Genomic DNA, 19274 nt, shown 5'->3' with positions numbered 1-19274 from the left:
GGGAGCTGGGACCTACTAACCTGGGCACTCACGCATCATGTCACCGGGTCGCCCGCAACGATAACACACTCCCTTGCGTACCCGCCACTCTCCTAAATGATGTCTCCCGCATGTCTGACACACCGGGTAAGTCTGTGCACCCTATAACGACCTGCTTAATTAACTAATGTTTTTTTTTTATACTATGAAAATCTACATGCTATGATACCCTACTGAGTTAAGCCCATCCATAAACCTAAACAGCAAGAAGCAGAAACTGAATAAACATAACCATAAACCATTATATACAATAAAAAACCAATACCAGAGTACTACCGTGTCCCCCAAAATATACACATATATCTGTTTTCCCAAAAATTCCCTCAACTATACGGGGATGTACAAAAACACTCCCAAAAACATACCCACTCTCTGGCAGGGCACTACTGAAGCCCCTCTATTTGCGAGTCTGGTCTGCTCGCCTACTTGGATCACCTGAAAAATATATCAATACTGGGATGAGCCAACGCTCAGTAAGGAGAAATATGCTTTTTCTAGTGTGTGGCAAATGAGCTACTATATATATCATGAAATCTGTTTTCATATACACATGAATAACTGAGTACAAAAGTACAGTACAAATAATAGAATATACCACCCCTTTTTCCTATTGCTTAACATGACAGTATTATGGTTATAATTCAAATACTTCTAGTGTACATAAGTATAGTCCCTGTTACTGTAAATTCGTACGTATGTAATAGTAACTAAAACTGTTCCCTGTGGCTATATGTGTGTCATGACTTGCCCCCCTCATGACAAGGTTGTGCGGCCCGTAGGCTGAATTTACCCTGACTGGCTAACTAGGAATAAATCACTGAACTCCGTCAATCAACCTGCCCACCTCAACCCATATCTGGATGGGGAGCCTAACCTCTTCAAGGGCCTAGGTGGTCGACCTTACCACGTATTATTTGAATAGATGGTTGCACTAAATAAATAACATAGTATCTGTAGCAACGGTACCGTGCTCTATAGCTGCAAGTTTAACAAGATCTGATATCATATAATATATTTCTACATATATATATATATATATATATATATATATCTGATTTGTCATGATTTTGAAGTATTGAAATAATCATGATGCTGCATAAACTGTAACTGTAATTCATACGTAATATTGAGAACTGAATAATCATAATACTGAAGCTGCATGATCATAATACTGAAATTCGTATAATCATGGTACTGAGATCTGTATAATCATGATACTAAAATCCATAAAATCATGGTACTTAAAATTCGCATAATTATAATATTGAAATTCATAAAATCATGAAACTAAATTCGTAAAACATATCCCCGTACCATATACATATTCACCAGCCACACCATACTAAATACATAATTTTTGTAATTAAATAAACTGTATCATATATTAAGAAATGCCTAGCATAGCATATTTCCCTTACCTGACTACTAGGAAGCCCCTATGGAATACTAGCCTCACTCCTACAGGGCCTCCTACAAAACACCCTGAAACCAACATATGCCAGAACATAATATTAGTATTTCTCTACCTACATCATTTTCTATAACTTCCATAAGGCCAAAAAGGGACTAAAAGACCTTACCCTAAATTTGGGATGAAATCCAACTCTGTTTTCCAGACGATCCGCTCCGGCAGATTTGCAGAGAACTCCGCTAGGAGTGTCGTGGTAGCTTCGGATCGTTGATCCGGCAACTGGTGGGGCCGGAATCAAAGAGAGAAGGGAGAGAGAGACGTAGGGAGAGAGAGGAGAGAGAGAGCGGCGCGAGAATTGACAAAATATCTCGGTTTCCCTCCTTTTGTACTGCCAGATTCGTCGACGAGACACGTCACCTCGTCGACGAGTCTTTCATAAAATTCGTCGACGAAGCCCTATATTCGTCGATAAAATTCAGAGCAGCCAGAAACCTCTCTCGGTATTTTCTTGTCGACGAGGCCCTGTATTCGTCGACGAAATTCTGAAGACCTTCGTCGACGAGACCCTGTGTTCGTCGACGAAGCTGGGCAATTTCCTGAAATTATTTTTATTCTCCAAAATGCAATGTCGTCGACCTCCTTCTATTTCTGTTTCTATTTCTCTCTCTCTCTTATTATTTAAATACTATTATTTTTTAAGTTACTACAAGCACGATATCATGCACTACAGTCGGATGCAACTTTTGATTATTTTTTTGTACGTTTTTTTTTTGTTATCTAAAAAAGTGGAATTTCTGTATTTTAATTTTAATTTGTATAATATATTTGTATTTTAATTTTAATTTTGAATTTTTTTTGTATTTTTTTGTTATCTGAACAGATAAAATTTCTATATTTTATTTGAATTTTTATAATGTATTTGTATTTGTATTTGCTTTTGAATTAGAATTTTGAATAATTTATGAATTATTTAGTAATTATGGTTTAATGTTATGTATGCAAAAATGTAATTATAAATTTTTACAGGAATTAATGATTAAAAAATTATTAATTTTAAATTATTAGTGAAAGTTTTAAAACCATCATTAAAAATTGTCCATTTCTTAAGTATTAGTGAAGGTTTCAAAATCGTCACTAATTGTAGAGTATTAGTGACGAATTTTAAAGTATTAGTGAAGGTGTCAAAATTGTCACTAATAATAGAGTATTAGTGACTAATTTCAAAGTATTAGTGACGGTTTTAAATTCATCACTAATATTCTACTATTAATGACAGTTTTGAGCCGACCCAATGTAAAATTTATAGTGACAGTATTAGGGTTTTAGCAACGGTTATAATTCATCACTAATACTCTATTATTAGTGTCAGTTTGTAAAATTCGTCACTAATAATTGTTTGTAACCGCAGTTATGGCAACTAATTCAAAATCATCCTTAATACTTATAAAACCATCACTAATACTTATAAAACCATCACTAATATTATTAGTGACAGTTTTGATCATTCACCAATAACCTTATTTTTTTGTATTAAGTGATATCTAAAAGTTGTTTAGCATGATGTTAGTGGTGCCTAAGAGTTGTTTAGCATGATATTAGTGGAGCCTATTTTTGTGCTTGTAACCATTTGTTTTTAGCCTATATAATGGTCATTTCCTTATCAATGAAGTAGTACAGTTTTCATTCCAACTTTATTTCCCCTTGTTTTTAAATTTATCGTTTTCTTCTTCCATTTTATATCAAAAACCATATGCAAATTTGAATTTGAATGAGAAATTACACTTAGAAAAATGACCAAAAGGGGTATTAAAAATATATGAATTTTACTATATAAAGCCCCTAAAAAAAATGGGGTGTCTGCATACTTCATGTGAGATGAACCTCGTATGCTTGAATGGAATTCCAAATAGTGGCGAGGGTCTTAATATTAAAGAGGTTCGTGAATTCGAATAAAGTGCGCTAATTACATGTCATTTTAATTGAGCTTGCAATTATCGTTGTTTAATTTTAACCATATGTCAAAAAGGTGTGTAGGATGGCGTTTTAGTACTTTCACTCACATCATATATATATATATATATATATATATATATATATATATACTCCCGTCCCTAAGAATTTTTTAAAATTAAAAAGGAACTCATGAAAAAGAGTTACTTGATATTGTTTTAAAAATGTTTGTCCCCCTTTAAGTGAAGAAGGAATTGTTAGAAAGAAAAAATAACGTCGAGTGTTTGGTAAAAAATTTATAATTGGCCTAATAGTATTTAAAATGACTAAAATAAATATGTGTTTTTAGGAAATGTAATTAGTGCATTGATAGCTTTGTAATATTTGAAGAAAAAAAATAATGACAACAGTGAAATTGAATAATTTGTTAGAGAAAAAGTTAGCTTTTATTACTTTTAAAAGTTTTAGATCCCTGACTTTTAAAAGTTTGACAAAAAAAAGCTAAAAGTTGGTTTTTCAAAGCTGGAACAATTGTTTGCCAAATACACGCCATCCAATTTTCACTTTTTTTTTTTAAAAAAAAAGTTGAGATGAAAAAAGAAGCAAGTAAAACTCACCGTTGGTCAAAGCCCTAGCCTCTAATTGCACTCATGTATTATCTGCTCCATGATTTATATGGGCGCATTTCTTGCTGCTTTTTCAAGGAGCAGGTCCAATGGCTGACGAGCCAAGTGATTCAGGTTCAGAACCAAGAACTTCTTTTAGCAAGTCATCTTTAAGAGAATTCTTGTTATTTTCTGAAATTTCAGAAACGTCAGGATCTCTAATAAGGCAGGAATCAGCCTGAATTAATTATTCGCACGATATAACAAAACTTATACTAATTTCATAGTTGAGTTATTCAAATTGATAAAATATTAAATTCAGTGAAATATTAAATTCAACACGTGTGGCATTCCAAAATCTGGGGACCATTGATTTCCCCTCTCCTGCCTAACCAAGGATAAAGTGGGTGAGCATTTTCCACTCTCCAGCTAAGGAGAGTACCACTTGCTTTGCTCCAAATGGATCCACATGCATTTCACGTGACACATATCATCCCGTCTATAAAAGAGAGAACACCGCGCACATACAATTGAAGAAGAGGAAGAACCGAACAGCACCGGAACAAAGGAAGAAGGCCGCCGTGCGCAGACGACCCAGTTTATTATCCGTCGAGGTATCAATGCTTTATATTTATAATAGTTAATACTCCGCGGGCTTCCTCCCTAGGCCAGTGATTGCAAGCAATTTCCATACTAAAATATATATATATATATATATATATATATATATTTTTTTTTATCTTTATATTTTGCAGATGGGAATTTGGTTGTACAATGTTATAAATCTCTCAAGGAGAGATGTCATGTTAGAGAAATCACGAACAATTCGACATATAAACACGATCACTGACACAGTTGATACCGTCACCGGATACCAGAACGATGCTTGGATTTTCTACCATGATGGAGGGAGGACTCGTGTGGTCGTGTACGATAATGGCAACTGGGGATTGGTGATTCAGCTTAGGCGTGATGGTACTGAAGACTTAACTAGAACGTGGAGTATACATAACAATTGTACACGCTATAATTTTGTTTTTGAGCCGACTAAAATTTGGTTTTACTCTTCGGATTATCCATTGTCGTTGGACGGCGTGCAGCACCAAGCATGGGTTATTCAAATTCAAAGGAATTGGAGATGGGAGGCGTACAATGTGAATACCACTAGATTTTTAAAAGAGTGATGGTTTATATATTTTCTAAATCTTGTTCAATTAATAGGCTTTATGCTTGTAATAATGTATCCTGTAGTTGGTGAACTATGAAAAAAATTTGAAGTAATAAAATGCAATTTTTATTGCAAGTTTCCTTCATATAAAGTTGTTTCATTTTTGTTTTAACCAAGTGAAAGTGTTTTTGTGCACGTGTGAGATCATGGGCATACTCCAAATTGTTGTAATCTTTTTCACTTAATTGTTTTTTTATTTATGATAAGGCCTTGAAGATAAATTGGGTAACCACTTTCGCAAAACAACTATTGTCATGGGTGTCTGTTAAAATATAGATTCTATCTTTCACGCAATTGAACAAATATAAAATACTTGGGCCTAGTAATCGTCCTATTGTTTAAGTACCTTGCAAGGGGTTATTGTTTCATTTTAAATATGTTATAGCGACATTTTCTTTCTCACTAAAGTTCATATTTAGAGATATAAATTTCTCACTAAAATTATGCAAAATTTAATAAAATTTATCAAACTATGCTTTTTTAGGACGCGCACAATCTAAAATTGTTTTAAATATAATAAAATTCAATAAACTATGTTCTTTTATATGATATAAATCATACTTCTTCAAAATTTATTTTAAATTACAAATGCGATATCATTGATATCACCTTCCTTTTATTAGGCACTTAAAAATATATATATATTTTTAAAAAAGTAAGTACATACCATTCTTCCTTCTCCCCCTTCTATATATGTAGATTCCTCACTACTTTTGCAAATTTTGGTAATCAATTCAGTCGTTTGGTTCTTGATATAACAAAAATATTCTTATAAAGTGACATTTCTCTAGAAATTTCATTATTTGGAATAAGATGCTTGAATTATTATTTTTTTAATTTCGTTGACATTATAAGATCGTCAAAATGTACACAAGATTTTCATGTCAATATTTGCTTCAACATGAGAATCATCTTAACTATTTTAAGAAGATGATCATTATGCGCTTGACGTATGTGAAGCGAATATATGAAGAATAATTGTATTTTTCAACATAAAAACCTACTAATAACATGTACTTAATTAAATGTACATCCTAAAATTTTCAATAATTAGAAATTTAAAATTTTTACACTTAATAATCTATTAACCATAATGGAGGATAATATGGTGTCTAAATATTAACTATTATATTAAAGTTTTATAAAATAATAATATTACTTTTATGTAGTAAACTAAAAGTCTCAATTAAAAAATTAATTAACATAAATATTAAGACTCTTAATAGACATTTCAATTATTTCCTAATTAATAAATTAAACTTCAAGAGCTGATAAATAAAATGTTTTCAAAGTATATGAATAAAGTTTAATAGAGTTGAAATGTTTTTCCCAAATAGACTTTTGAACTAATAAGAATCAGAAAACTTTGATATAAGAAATGAGTATAAACCATTATATGACTGTTTGAGCATAAATATATTTTATGTTTAAAAAATATAACTATTTTCCGATCGTTGGGGCGAAACCCGAGAGATCCGGCCGATTAAGTCATTATAAAATTAATAAATAAATAATTTATAAATAGCTTTCCCTTGTGTTTCATATTTACTTATTTAATATATTTTTGTATTGTACAGTGTAATATAAGAGTAAGGGAATCTTATCTGTCCCTTATCTGTCCAATTGATTAGCGGCCCCCCACTCCCCGTCATATCTGCTTCCAACTCGCCATCATATGGAACCCACAATGGGTCATCTTATCTCATCTCCCTGTTTGATCTTATCTGTTCATCCTTCTTTACCAGCCGTACGTCCAATTCATTACGATCCACCAGAAGCTCGCCCCACCATGTGCGCCTTGCTTTGTCTGCTTTAAATGATTGATGACTCCAATCGTTTGAAATTGTACTATTGATTGCGTGAATAAATTAATTAATTTATTTAAAACATATATTTTTTTTTTTATGTTTAGTTTGCAAGCGAGTTGTATGGGAACATATTCCACCAAAGAATTTTATGTGTGTGCCTCCATTTTAGATTTGGTTGTCATTTTTTCTCTTTTTTGATTAGTTAATGGTAAATAGTAGTTAATGGTAAATCGCATTGATCAAAATGAATATGTATAATATACTCTGGACATACCCAAACAAGGAGAAGACAAGCTCCCAATCAGAAGATCAAATCAAAACTAGACAATAGGTAGATACGGAAAGAAAAAACAAGCAATCCAAAACTCAATCAAAAGAGTATAATCCAAATTGGGGCAGGATTAGTCACGTGGACCGTAAAACGGACACGTGGATACCCAATACGTAAGCCAAAAAAAAAAAAAAAGTATAATCCAAATCCAAATTTATCATAAACGGCTCTATAAATGTAACTCTGAATCACCTTAAAGAATCCCTCTGATTCAATTGATTTGCCTTCAAACTTCATTTTGTTGTCGGAGGAAGTACACAATAACAATCAAACAAATCTTCTTACCAATAAACTATCACTCATGCTACGCTTTTAGTAACGATTATTAAAACCGTTACTAACAATATCCTTTTAGTAACGGATATAAAATCATTACTAATATTTGACTTTTAGTAATGAATTTAAGTCAAAAACATGTCAATTTTATAGTGACGGTCTTAGTCTTTTAGTGACAGTTTAAAAACTATCACTAATACTTCATCCTGCTATTATTAGTAACAATTTTTCAAACCATCATTAATGCTTTGAAATAAATTTTTTTAAAATTCTTGTAAAACCTGTAATTACATTTTAGCATACTTAAAATTAAGCTAGAAAAACAAAAACATTCATAAAGTATTCAAAATAAAAATAACAATTATTCACAATTCAAATACACACAAATACAAATTGAAATTAAAAAATAAAAAATAAATCTGTTTGATTCAAATTTAAACTATGTTAACCCGTTTAGACCGATTGAACCGATCTAACCTATCCCAAACCGCCCGGTTCATTTCTTTAATTTAAAAATAGATTTTTACTCTATTTTTAATTTTTAAAAATTGGGAAAATAGTATAAAAAACAAGAAAAAATATAAAAAATAAAAAATAAATAAAGAAAATTATTTGAGTCATTTTGACTCATATAGCAAAAAATAATGGAAAAATAAAAATACGAAAAATAAAAAAAATCTTAGAGAATTGAAGAAAAATGTTGAAATTTTTTTATAAAATTCTTTAAAAAATTTTAGAAAACATGCGAATGTTTTAGAGACTTTTTTTTGTTCAAAGTTGATGAATTTGTTTGATTGTTATATATATATTCTATTTCCTATGTGTGCATCCCAATGATTAAACAAAGGGTAAGGAGGTCTTTCAAACCTCACATATATTAGTTTTAAGGGAGTTTATGTAATAAGATTCCCTTCTTTAGTGGTCTTATAGATTCCTAAATCACACTTTATTTTGTATACTTTTAAAAAGTTTTAATATTTATTTACTTTTTAAGGATTTAATTAAAGACCACTGGATTCAGTTTAAGGACAATTCATGGTTAATTAAGTACTATTCGTAGAACAGATGTGTAGAGTGTACTTGTACCTTCTCCCTCACATAACTAAACTCCCGTTCCCAATTCTGGTTAATGCAGACCGAGACTAGTATTAGTCTATAGACCAATCAACACGTAGTAATTAGGTGAACTAACTGTATCTAGAAAAATAACATGTTAAAGGCGACTCCATTAAACTTTTAATATTATTATTTATCGCCATTTTGGACCCTTCTTGGGGACAATTTTCAAACATTTCTCTATAATTCTATGGGAATGTTTTAAAGACTTTTTTTACTCAAATTTGATGAAATTGTTTGATTATCTATATATATATATATATATATATATATATATATATAATATTTTGTGTGTGTGCGTCCCAATGATTAAACAAAGGGTAAAGAGGCGTTTCAGACTTTACCTATATTAGTTTTGAGGGGGGTTTATCTAATAAAATTCATTCCTTTAGAAGTCTTACTAAACATTCCTAAATCACACCTTATTTTATATTATCTTTTAAAGTTTTAATATTTTTTTACTTTTAAGGAGTTAATTAAAGACCATTAAATTCACTTTAAGGATAATTCATGATTAATTAGATACCGTTCGTAGAACGAGTGTGTAGGGGTTGCTAATAATTTCCCCTCACTTAACTAAACTACTTATCCAAACTCTGGTAAATGCAGACCGAAACTACTGGTTCTTGGCTTAGAATTAGTTTACAGACCAATCAACAAATAGAAATTAAGTGAACTAACCCTGCCTTAAAAAATTATCAATTAGTGGCGACTCCATTAAACCTTTAATATTATTATTTCTCATCATTATGGACCATTTTTTAGGATGTTGCGACTGTTATCACAGTCAATTGTTACTATGTCCTAGAAGGTGCTCAAAGATGACACAAGCAATATTTTTACAACGTACTTTTCATTTCATTTCCCTCCAAACCTATTCCACTTAAACATAATAACAAAGATTAATGGGGCATTTGTTTCGCAGCATCTTTCAAGATTCCTGAAAATGTGATGTCTATGACAATTTATTCGCACATTTGTTTGAATATAGGAATTTGATGTGGACAAATTGACATTTTTAGGAGCGTGAGGATTTCCATGAAACATGGACATTTTATTTCCACCTCCTCCCATGGGTAAGTTTCACGGAAATCTTATTTCTTGAACCAAATTGCCAACACTAGTTTGAGTTTTGAACAATAATGCCCCCATAATATAATCACTCTATAATTAGATTTAAAATAAAAAAAACTATTAATATAATAAAATAAAATAAAATTTTAAAACAACATAAATTTTGCAGTTCGGGTTTGAACCGTACCAAGCGAGGGTTTTCACTTAAAGAGGTATCTCCGCCTATAAGAAGGATTGTGAAAAGTAAGGTGTAATCCCAAGAGGGGGAGGGGTCAATTGAGCTTTTAAAATTTTCTTTGAAAACTCTTTGTTTTACAAGTTCCTTTAGTTAAGTGTTAACCCCAGTCAACTTTCTTTTCAGCAGTCACACAATGATCAATAATCCTTTGAACTTTAACAAACTATCTTTCCAAGTTCAATCTTTTATGTTAATGACCAGTTTAATTAAATTATCAGAATCAATGAATAATGATAATATCAAGATGATTTCCATATTGTCAAATAAATCAAAATTACAACTTTTCTTTAACAGAATAATGAATCTCAACACAATAACTTTGACTTGTGATATTCAACTTATAATAATTTAAATCAGCTTTTCTTTTCAGGTCATAATAAAGTTAAACGTTTCTCAAGAATAATCTCAGCTTTAACATTCAACACTTCATAATTCTAATCTAATGCTTCAATTTATAACCAAATTCCAAAATCAACAATTCTCCTCAACTATAGACAATGATAGCTTTAATATATGATTTCAATGATTTAATCTAAAGTGTTTCTTGTAGAATAAATAATTCAATCACTTAAGATTTATCTTAGTTGTGCATTCAATATTTCAAATTTCAAATTTTTATCAAAAACTCAATCAACCAATCAATATAGTTCTTTTGATTAGTGTTCCAACAATTCCCAATGAACAATCAGCTCTCAACAATTACTTAAACATTCACGCAGTTAATATATTTGCAGTAAATTAAAGAGAGTAGTGAGAAGAGTTGTAGACCGTATTTTTACAAGTTTCGGCCTGAAGCTTATGTCCTTACCCCATGCAACCACTGTGAGGATTTCAACTTTCTTTATTAGGCCAAAGTTACAACCACTCTCCTTTTCAAGTAAAGTTCCCTCTCTAATGAGAATCCCCTCTCGCTAGGCAACAATTCAATCCCCTAAACCGTCAAAACAAATCTCTCTCTAACAAAAATACCCCTTCTTGCTATTCCAAAGATTTAACAATGCTGAATTGTTAAAAACAACAAGAGAAACAATTTGTGTACAAGCAACACTCTCAACACGAGCAGATTAGTACAACCCAAAATCTATACTTCAATCAAAATCAATATAGAAAGATGAAGCTCATATGATTGTTACTGGATTTCTAATTTAGAATTTAAGTTCTCAATGTAAATAGATCAGAAAAACCATGACTTTGTCAGCAATAGCACAACAATAAGTTCAAAAAATTTTAGTAATTGACTCTTGAATTTGTATTATGTATGTGCTTGCTAGTTATTTTTTAATTCATGTGAATAACATGTATTTATAGAGTTAAAAAGTAATTTTTCGTGTTGCTCAAGTTACTTCGAGTATTTCCCAAGTTTTCTTAAAGTTTGAGAACCAAGCAATCAAATTTGGAAACTTTCTCTCGCTGTTATAAATTTAAAATCACAAAAGTGAGTCGCTTGATCCTGAAGGTCAGTCGCCTGGGCCCTTAAATTTTAGCGTATTTTGAAACACAAAATGAGGTTAGTCGCCTAATCATATGAGGTTAGTGAACCGATCCAATGTTGTCTGTTTAATTTTTATCAGTATAAAATGGCAGTTGCGTGATCATGAAGCATCAATCGCCTGATCGTGCGAAACATATGCTTTTAAAACATTTTTTTTCCAAAAACTCTTTAGCTTTTATACTTTTCATATTGAAATGAGACTTTTGAAAATATTTTCTATTGGAATTGGTGTGATGGGGGGGGGGTAAATTGGACATTTAAAACATTTTCGCTAATTTAAACAATTACGCTGATTCATCATATCTCATATCCCATTCGAAATAAAACATGTATGTAAAGTAAGTGAGCAATGTGTGCATACATACATGTGTGCTACATATCTCATTGTTGACTTTGGTGCAATCCCAAGAGGGGGTGAATTGGAGATTAGAAAATTTCCTCCTAGATTCAACTAAACCAGTAACAGTATTACAAAACTCAGGGACAATCTAAATATATATGAAATTGCAAATATGATATATTACACAATTTTCAGAACATACAACGCAATTCCAGTATTTCCTAATCAAATGCAATACCGTGCTAATTAGATTTGCAATATATTCAGCAAGGTAATTAAATCAAGCACAACGCAGAATATAATGCAGGAAAAGTAAACTTGATACCGAATATGATATCGGGGTTCGGCCAAAGCACCTACGTCCCCGCCTTAACTCACAAGCACAAGGATTCCACTATAGGCTTACTTTACAGGTGGAGCAGCATAGTTTACAACCAGGTCAATTAACGGGGTTGACCTCAACCTACAATTACACCTTACCAGGATGGTGCATCTAGCTTTCCTAACTGGATCGAAGTCAGTCTGGGACTTTTACAAGAGCAAGTCTCCCTTTTTAGGCTCAAGCCTGGAATACAATAATCAGTAATTTTTTTGCGTACAAATAAAGTACTTCTAATCAAGCAGATGTGTACCACAATATAGTCCAAATAATATATATGCAAACACAAATGATAGTAAATATGCTCAATGCCAATCACGTATGCTAAACACTCAATTTGATATAGATATGCAATCAAATCCTAAAGTGAATTTCCAAACAACCTTTGAAACAAAATATCAGCGTAAATCAATCACAATAAGTTTCAAAGTGTTCCAACAAGAATATTCAAAATATCTCAAATAAGATTTTCTCAAAATAGTAGCTCAAGAGATAATTGAAAAATATATAAGCTTGTGAAAAAATATTTTGCAAATCAAAAACGACAAGCTTGATTAGTCTTACAACAAAGATGCAAAGTAAGACTCACCAGCTACAAGGATTTTCCCACACAAAGATTTATTGATTAAATCGGGGGAAAAAACCTAGCTAACAACTCTCAACAAAAAGAACAAGCAATCTATAACAAAGAGAGTTTTAGCAATATGAATCACTCAATAACATTCTAAGGAAGTTGAATTTGTCAAAGGAATAACAAGCAACGAGTGTTTGGGCTTTGTAGTATGAAAAAAATGATCTTGAAAATACAGAGGATTTTGGCTAATCAAATATGCTAAACTCTCTTAATTTTTGCAAATGAACTCATATATATATAGGAGGTCAAAGTTATGACCGTTAGGGACATACAGGGAATTGTTAAAAATGTTTTAAATGTGTTTAAGAAATTAACCATGTTTTATGCTAATTAATTGTGGTAAAAATTTGGCCAACCCAAGAGTTTCGGTCAACCGGCCCATTGGTTCGATCGCCCGAATAGACACAATTGGAAAAAGTGAATTTTGAAGTTCGTGTGCCTGAATGTAGGTTCGGTTTGCTGACCGAGGTGATTTTCCATTATGTCCAAGGTTCGGTCATCTGAACAAGAGTTTAGCTTACCGAACTTCCAAGTTTGGTCGTCCGAGGGTAAAATGAACTGAGTTTGGGCATCTGAGGATGATGGAAAAGGGTAAGAGTGGACGTTCGGTTGACCGAAGACGATGGAGTTCTTTTTGGGTTCAGTCGCCCGAAGTAAGTACAACTTTTTGATTAATCCACAGTTCGGTAGACCGAGGCAATTTGACTTGCCTAGTTCGGTCACCCGAAGCCTCTAAGAATTTTGCCTAAGGTCCATTACTTGATTTTAATTTTACCCCTGCTTACTTGTGAACTATAGTAGGGTCTTATGCACTAAGTGTGGGAACCTAAGGTCTATCGAAGGCCACTTGAGCATACTGTCCTACCATGCATGATGCAAATTATTACAGACCATATTAGAGTCCATATTGAATTACAACTCAGAATGAAGAATATAAAAATACAAATACAAATAAGCATAATCTTCTTCATTCTTCCTTGAGGTCATCATTTGCCATCATAATATAACACTCTTTTCAATTTAATGCGTAGAGTGAACATGTATACAATCTGAGGGCAAACCATCAGTACTATAGTATTTGTCATTATCAAAACGGGATATGACCCATTAGGTTAACAATCTCCCCATTTTTTATAATGACAAATACTTTATGCAAAAGTGGGTACAGCCAAGAAAGGCTCCCCCCTGACTATATGCACAAAAAGATTTGAACGCTCAATAATAATTATTAATGTAATGTACCTAATTTAACCTCTTCTCCCCCTTTTGGCAACAGAAAAATGGGCCAAGAATAAAGAATTATAACATGAAGGCAAACAAAGAGTAGTAGTCATTTAGATACAAGATGCAAATTGGGAAGATTTCTAAAAATTTTGGCAGCAAGCCGTTTGAAAAAGAAGCATTTCCTCAAATAAATCTGTACCTAAGTGACCTGTTTTGAGTTCAATAGTCATATAAAACCATTTACATCCAATCAACTCAAATAGTTTAGTATTGATCCACCCAAATCATCAAGTCAAAGACATAATATGATCATACAGTACAAGATGACTGATACCAATTGTTGATTTATTGTTGAGATTTATGTATTCCCACAAGATATAAATTCTAGTGATGAATGAAGTGAGATAAATTTAATATTTCAGAGTCATATATTTCTAAATGAAGTGGTTCCCCCTCAGATTGTGCATTCTTTTAAATCTTACAGTTTGAGCATATGACGCATATGTTTTAAACATACACAACATGACACACGATTATCCTTTAAAATTAGCTCATGCATATATGACTTTAAAAGAAATCCACTTTTAAAAATCTGATACCAATTATTGTTTTGGGGATACAATTTGCCATAAAATATTGAAATTAAGTCCAGAAAAAGATTTAAGTAAACTAGAATAGATCATATTGAAAATATTCATAATGTACAAAAGATAATGTTCTAGAAACACAACCTAAGTTCAAAAATATTTAGTTTTTCTAAAACAGAGGATGTGTGTGCAGTGAATTTGGAAAATTTTGACAGTATTTCATCTAAAAATACAACTTTTCCCATGAATACCTGCCTATTATAAAACATTTAAACACATACACAAGCTACAAATATTTCAAGTTAATTTGAGTCAAGTGCAAGTAATTTAAAATCCAAAAGCAGTTTACAATATTTTAGCATGAGTTTGAAAATTTTAGGAAAAAGTCAAACGAAAATCTGGTAACATGCCGTCTATAAACAGGACATTTCCCATATAAATCTATATAAAAAGTACTCAAGCAGACAGTATATCATCCAGTTTTGGGCATGCGAGAACCTAATATTTCTATCAGCAAGCATTACACATCAACTACATCCACCATGCAGGAGGCATCAATCAAACAAACATATATATATATATATATATATAAAAGCATGCAAGCCATCAAACCATCATATATATAAGTGTAAGAAAAATTCAATCACCATATAATCTATGTGTGTGTGTGTGGTGAGAGTGTATAACCGAAAAGCAAAAGTAAAAGTTGTTTAGTTATTACAGACCCCAAATGTATGTAATAAAATATAGGATAGATAAAATATAAGAGCAACTGACCTCCAAGATCACCTCTAGGTCTCCCTATCATCATGCTCATCCTCATCGCCGCTCACCTCCATCTGCTCCTCGCCATCATCCTCGTCATTCATCTCCCTCAGGCGCTCACCAGGGATGTGGAAGTTTGCCCTTACCATAGACTGGAATTCTGAGAACGCGGAGTAAAATGCGGAATTCCTCGCTTGGGATGAGGAGGCTTGCTCTCTGATCTCACTCTAGATAGAATTCCTAAACTCACCAAAGGATGCAATGAGACCAATGATAGCTGCCATGAGCTCTGCATTGGATAGCATATAGGGCTGCTCTTGAGGAATCTCTTGAGGCCCTGGTCCTCTCTCGGGTATGGTAGGCAACTACATGTTGCTAGTCAGCTCACAACCCATCAGCTTCAGGGCAATGGCGGAGAATGTGTCTGTGCTCTTAATCTTCTTCAACACAGCATACGGAGTCCTGGTGACTCTCTCTCTGACAAAAAATTTAGTCAGGATCCCTCCATATGGTAGAATGATCATCTTTCCTACTGTCTTCACAAACATCCATTTTAGGATCAATCTAGGCAAATCCAACTTCTTTCTTGTAAATAGGCACCACATTACGAAGCAATCTAAGTAAGGGATGTGATCTTTACACTCAGACTTTGGCAGGATATTGTACGAGATAAGATGGTGCACAATTTTAGCCTCTAGAGACAGCGACCTATAGCTGGGTGTGTGATTTAGATTGACCACAAGATGTGACATAACCAAATTTATGAAAGTACTTACAATGAAATCTTGCTCATTGATCCAAGTCAAGATAGAGTCGGAGCAGTCAAAGTCTCCTCTCTGGATGTTGAAAGCCTCGGCCAGATATGCATCGTCGAAACTAATATCAGTATCAAAGACCCGGGAGAACCATCCTTGGTCGTCTTATCCAAGGTTGGCGTAGAATAGCCTGACAAGAATGGGGTATATCCCCCTGGGCTGATAGCTGATGAACTCACACCACCCTTGATATCGAAACATATCAAGCACGTTATTGAAGTGTGTTTGCATGAATTCTACATCTAGAACTTTACCAAGAATGGGATCCTTGAGTTAGAAGACCCTCTCGTATTTGATTCTTCTCTCTGGAGAAATGAACCATTGCTCAAGAGTAATGTTGGACTCAACGAACCTTTGATCTCTTGACATGACTAGGAGTATGTTTTCTAAAGTAAGATAGGTTTGGAATGGAAATCGGGGTAGCAGGAGGATAGAACCTCTCAGTTTTTCTGAAATAAAATGAAGAAAATGACACTGTTTCCATGGCAAAAAGTATATATAGACGGCGGTTCGGTCGCCCAAACCGTAATAATTGCCCCAAACTCTGAGTCTGTTTAGTCGGTCGAATATTGGGTTGGTTGGCTATATCTCAAGAGTCTTTTAGTGCCCCAATGCTCGGTAGCCTGAACCAAAATAGTTCATTTTAGTTCGAGTGGCTGAACAAGGACTCAGTTGCTCGAATATAAGTTCAGTCACTCGAAACATGTTCGGTGGCCTGATTAAGTTTTGAACTAAAACGTTCAGCCGCCTGACTATGGTCAACATACTGAAATTTAAACAATCCAATCAACCACAATATTAAAATCAATCAATCAAGATAATCAAGAACTTGATGCTTTCAGCTTTTGGTAACAGCCCTGTGTTTATATGCAAGCCCTATTTTGATTTTGATTTGTAATGTACTCTCTTAACTAAGATTTCCGCAAATTAACTAATGAACTCCCTTGTGGGTTTCCGCAAAAGGTTAATTAAAAATGTACTTTCTAAAATTAAGAGTCTTCCCTGAATTTTTTACTTAAGCCCTGCAATCAGCAATATGCATTCAACAAATAAAAATATAGTGCAGAAAGTAAAGAGTAAAGTAGAGAGAAGAACGCCAAGTTTTTACGAGGTTCGACTTATCCCCAGCCTATGTCCTCGCCTTTGGCAAACTACCAAAGGATTCCACAATACTAGTTCCTTTGCTGGGTGAAACAACACCGTTACAACCATTTCTTAATTAGGCTAGAGCCCACCTCTCCAAATGATATTCCCTCGTTTGGCCCAACAATCCAAGCACTTGAACCGTCAATGAATCTACAAGACAAGATTTGAAACAAGGTGTACAAGAGATGTTCTCAAAAAAGCTTATTAGTACAAATTAAGAACTATATACTTCAAAGCAATTCAAATATGGAATTCAGATTGAAGTGCCAAGAGTATATCATCGAATGATTCTTTCAATGGATGAAAGAATTTAGAATTATGGCACAATACTAGAGATTGAGAGTCAGCAAAGCCTCAGTAACTTTCGTGCAAGTTGAGAGTGAGAGAGCCCTTGAGTGTTTGAGAGCAATTGAGAGAGTATGAATGCTGTAATTGATTCTTGGTAATTGAATTAATTGATCTTGGGTGTATTCATAGTGTAGGAAAATAATTCTCACTCCTCAATCGTTGGCTCCCATTCTTCAAATTACTCCAATAAAGTTTGAATGTCCTGTATTTGCCCAATCTTGGATACTTCAATAAGAGTTCACACCATAAGAGTTTTTGCCACTAATCACGGAGAATGAACCTATCTACTTTGGACATCCGCCACTCTATAAGCAACTAAACTTAAGAGCCCAAATCCTTCAAAAGATCATCACAAATAACATTTTTCCACAAGCTAGATCATATGATCATCTCTCGTATATCGATTGTTTTGTGTTGTAGTGTCTATTAAAAGGGAAGAAGCTTGATTTGGCTAGTCTCATTATGAAATGGATTTGGGCAAAGATGGATGCAAAACGAGTCACTCTTCCATACGAGGGAGCTCTTAATATGATCTTTGCAAATCAGAATATCACATCTTCATCAGACTTTTTCATAAAAAGGACCAGATATGAACTCTTTACCTCAACCACTCTCAAACATATGGGATATGAAAAATGAAATCAGGAGTGGCTCTTAAAAGGAGGTAGACAACGAAGAGCAGCTGTTGCACCTCCTCCTTCACCTCAGGATCAACCAGAAGGTTCAGCCTCTGAAGCTCCCTCATGGTTCACACTGTTCTATAATGAATTCACCTCCTTTAGCCGAGATATAGGCGAGGGTCTTAAAACTCTATAGGATAACTATTCCTCCTTAGATCAGTGTCTTATGCGCATTGAGAAGATTCGGGGTAGTTCCTCACACGGTGATCCTATGGACACTAGCTCCATACCCCATAGTGATGATTCATCAGCTGAAGAATCTGAAGAAGAGAAAGAAGGAGATGAAGAAGAAGAAGAGGAAGCTGGTAATGACGAGGAAGAGGAAGATGATGATGATGATGAGGAAGGCTCACAGCAATCCAAAGGAAAAGGAATTGTTGAAGATAGTGACACTAACTCTGATACATAAATTTTTGATGGTGTTACACACGCTGAAATTCTGAATGTATTTTGCTTTTTTGTTGATGTAAAAAGGGGAAGTATGTGTAAGCAAAGACTATAAGTCTCTATATGTATTTGTTTCTAGCTCTGAAACTCTGAACCTATGAAATGTTTTGTTATAAGTTTGATGCACTATAAGTTCTAATGTTAATGTTAAATCTGAAACTTTGAACCTTCTGAACTTATGACTTAAAAGAAATTATTAAGTATGCTGATTGACGGGGGGAGTGTTATGATTTATCACTTGTGTATAATCATTTTTCCATTAATCAATTGATATCATGCATTATATTTTAAAATTGGAAGGACATCATGATTGACATTTCTTAGCTTTAAGACGTAAACTT

General features: G+C 33.3%; 1 long non-coding RNA gene across 1 annotated transcript; it reads left to right on the top strand.

The window, feature by feature from the left end:
* Positions 1-4103: 4103 nt before the first annotated feature.
* LOC131152754 (uncharacterized) lies at positions 4104-5318 on the top strand. Its single transcript, XR_009136097.1, has 2 exons — positions 4104-4619; positions 4761-5318. It is a non-coding gene; the product is annotated as an uncharacterized LOC131152754 (long non-coding RNA).
* Positions 5319-19274: the final 13956 nt, after the last annotated feature.

The sequence above is a fragment of the Malania oleifera genome, chromosome 4, assembly GCF_029873635.1.
Source record: "Malania oleifera isolate guangnan ecotype guangnan chromosome 4, ASM2987363v1, whole genome shotgun sequence".
In the NCBI taxonomy this organism is placed as follows: domain Eukaryota; kingdom Viridiplantae; phylum Streptophyta; class Magnoliopsida; order Santalales; family Ximeniaceae; genus Malania; species Malania oleifera.
The sequence above is the reverse complement of the archived record's forward strand: the minus strand, read 5'-3'. Positions and strand labels throughout refer to the sequence as shown.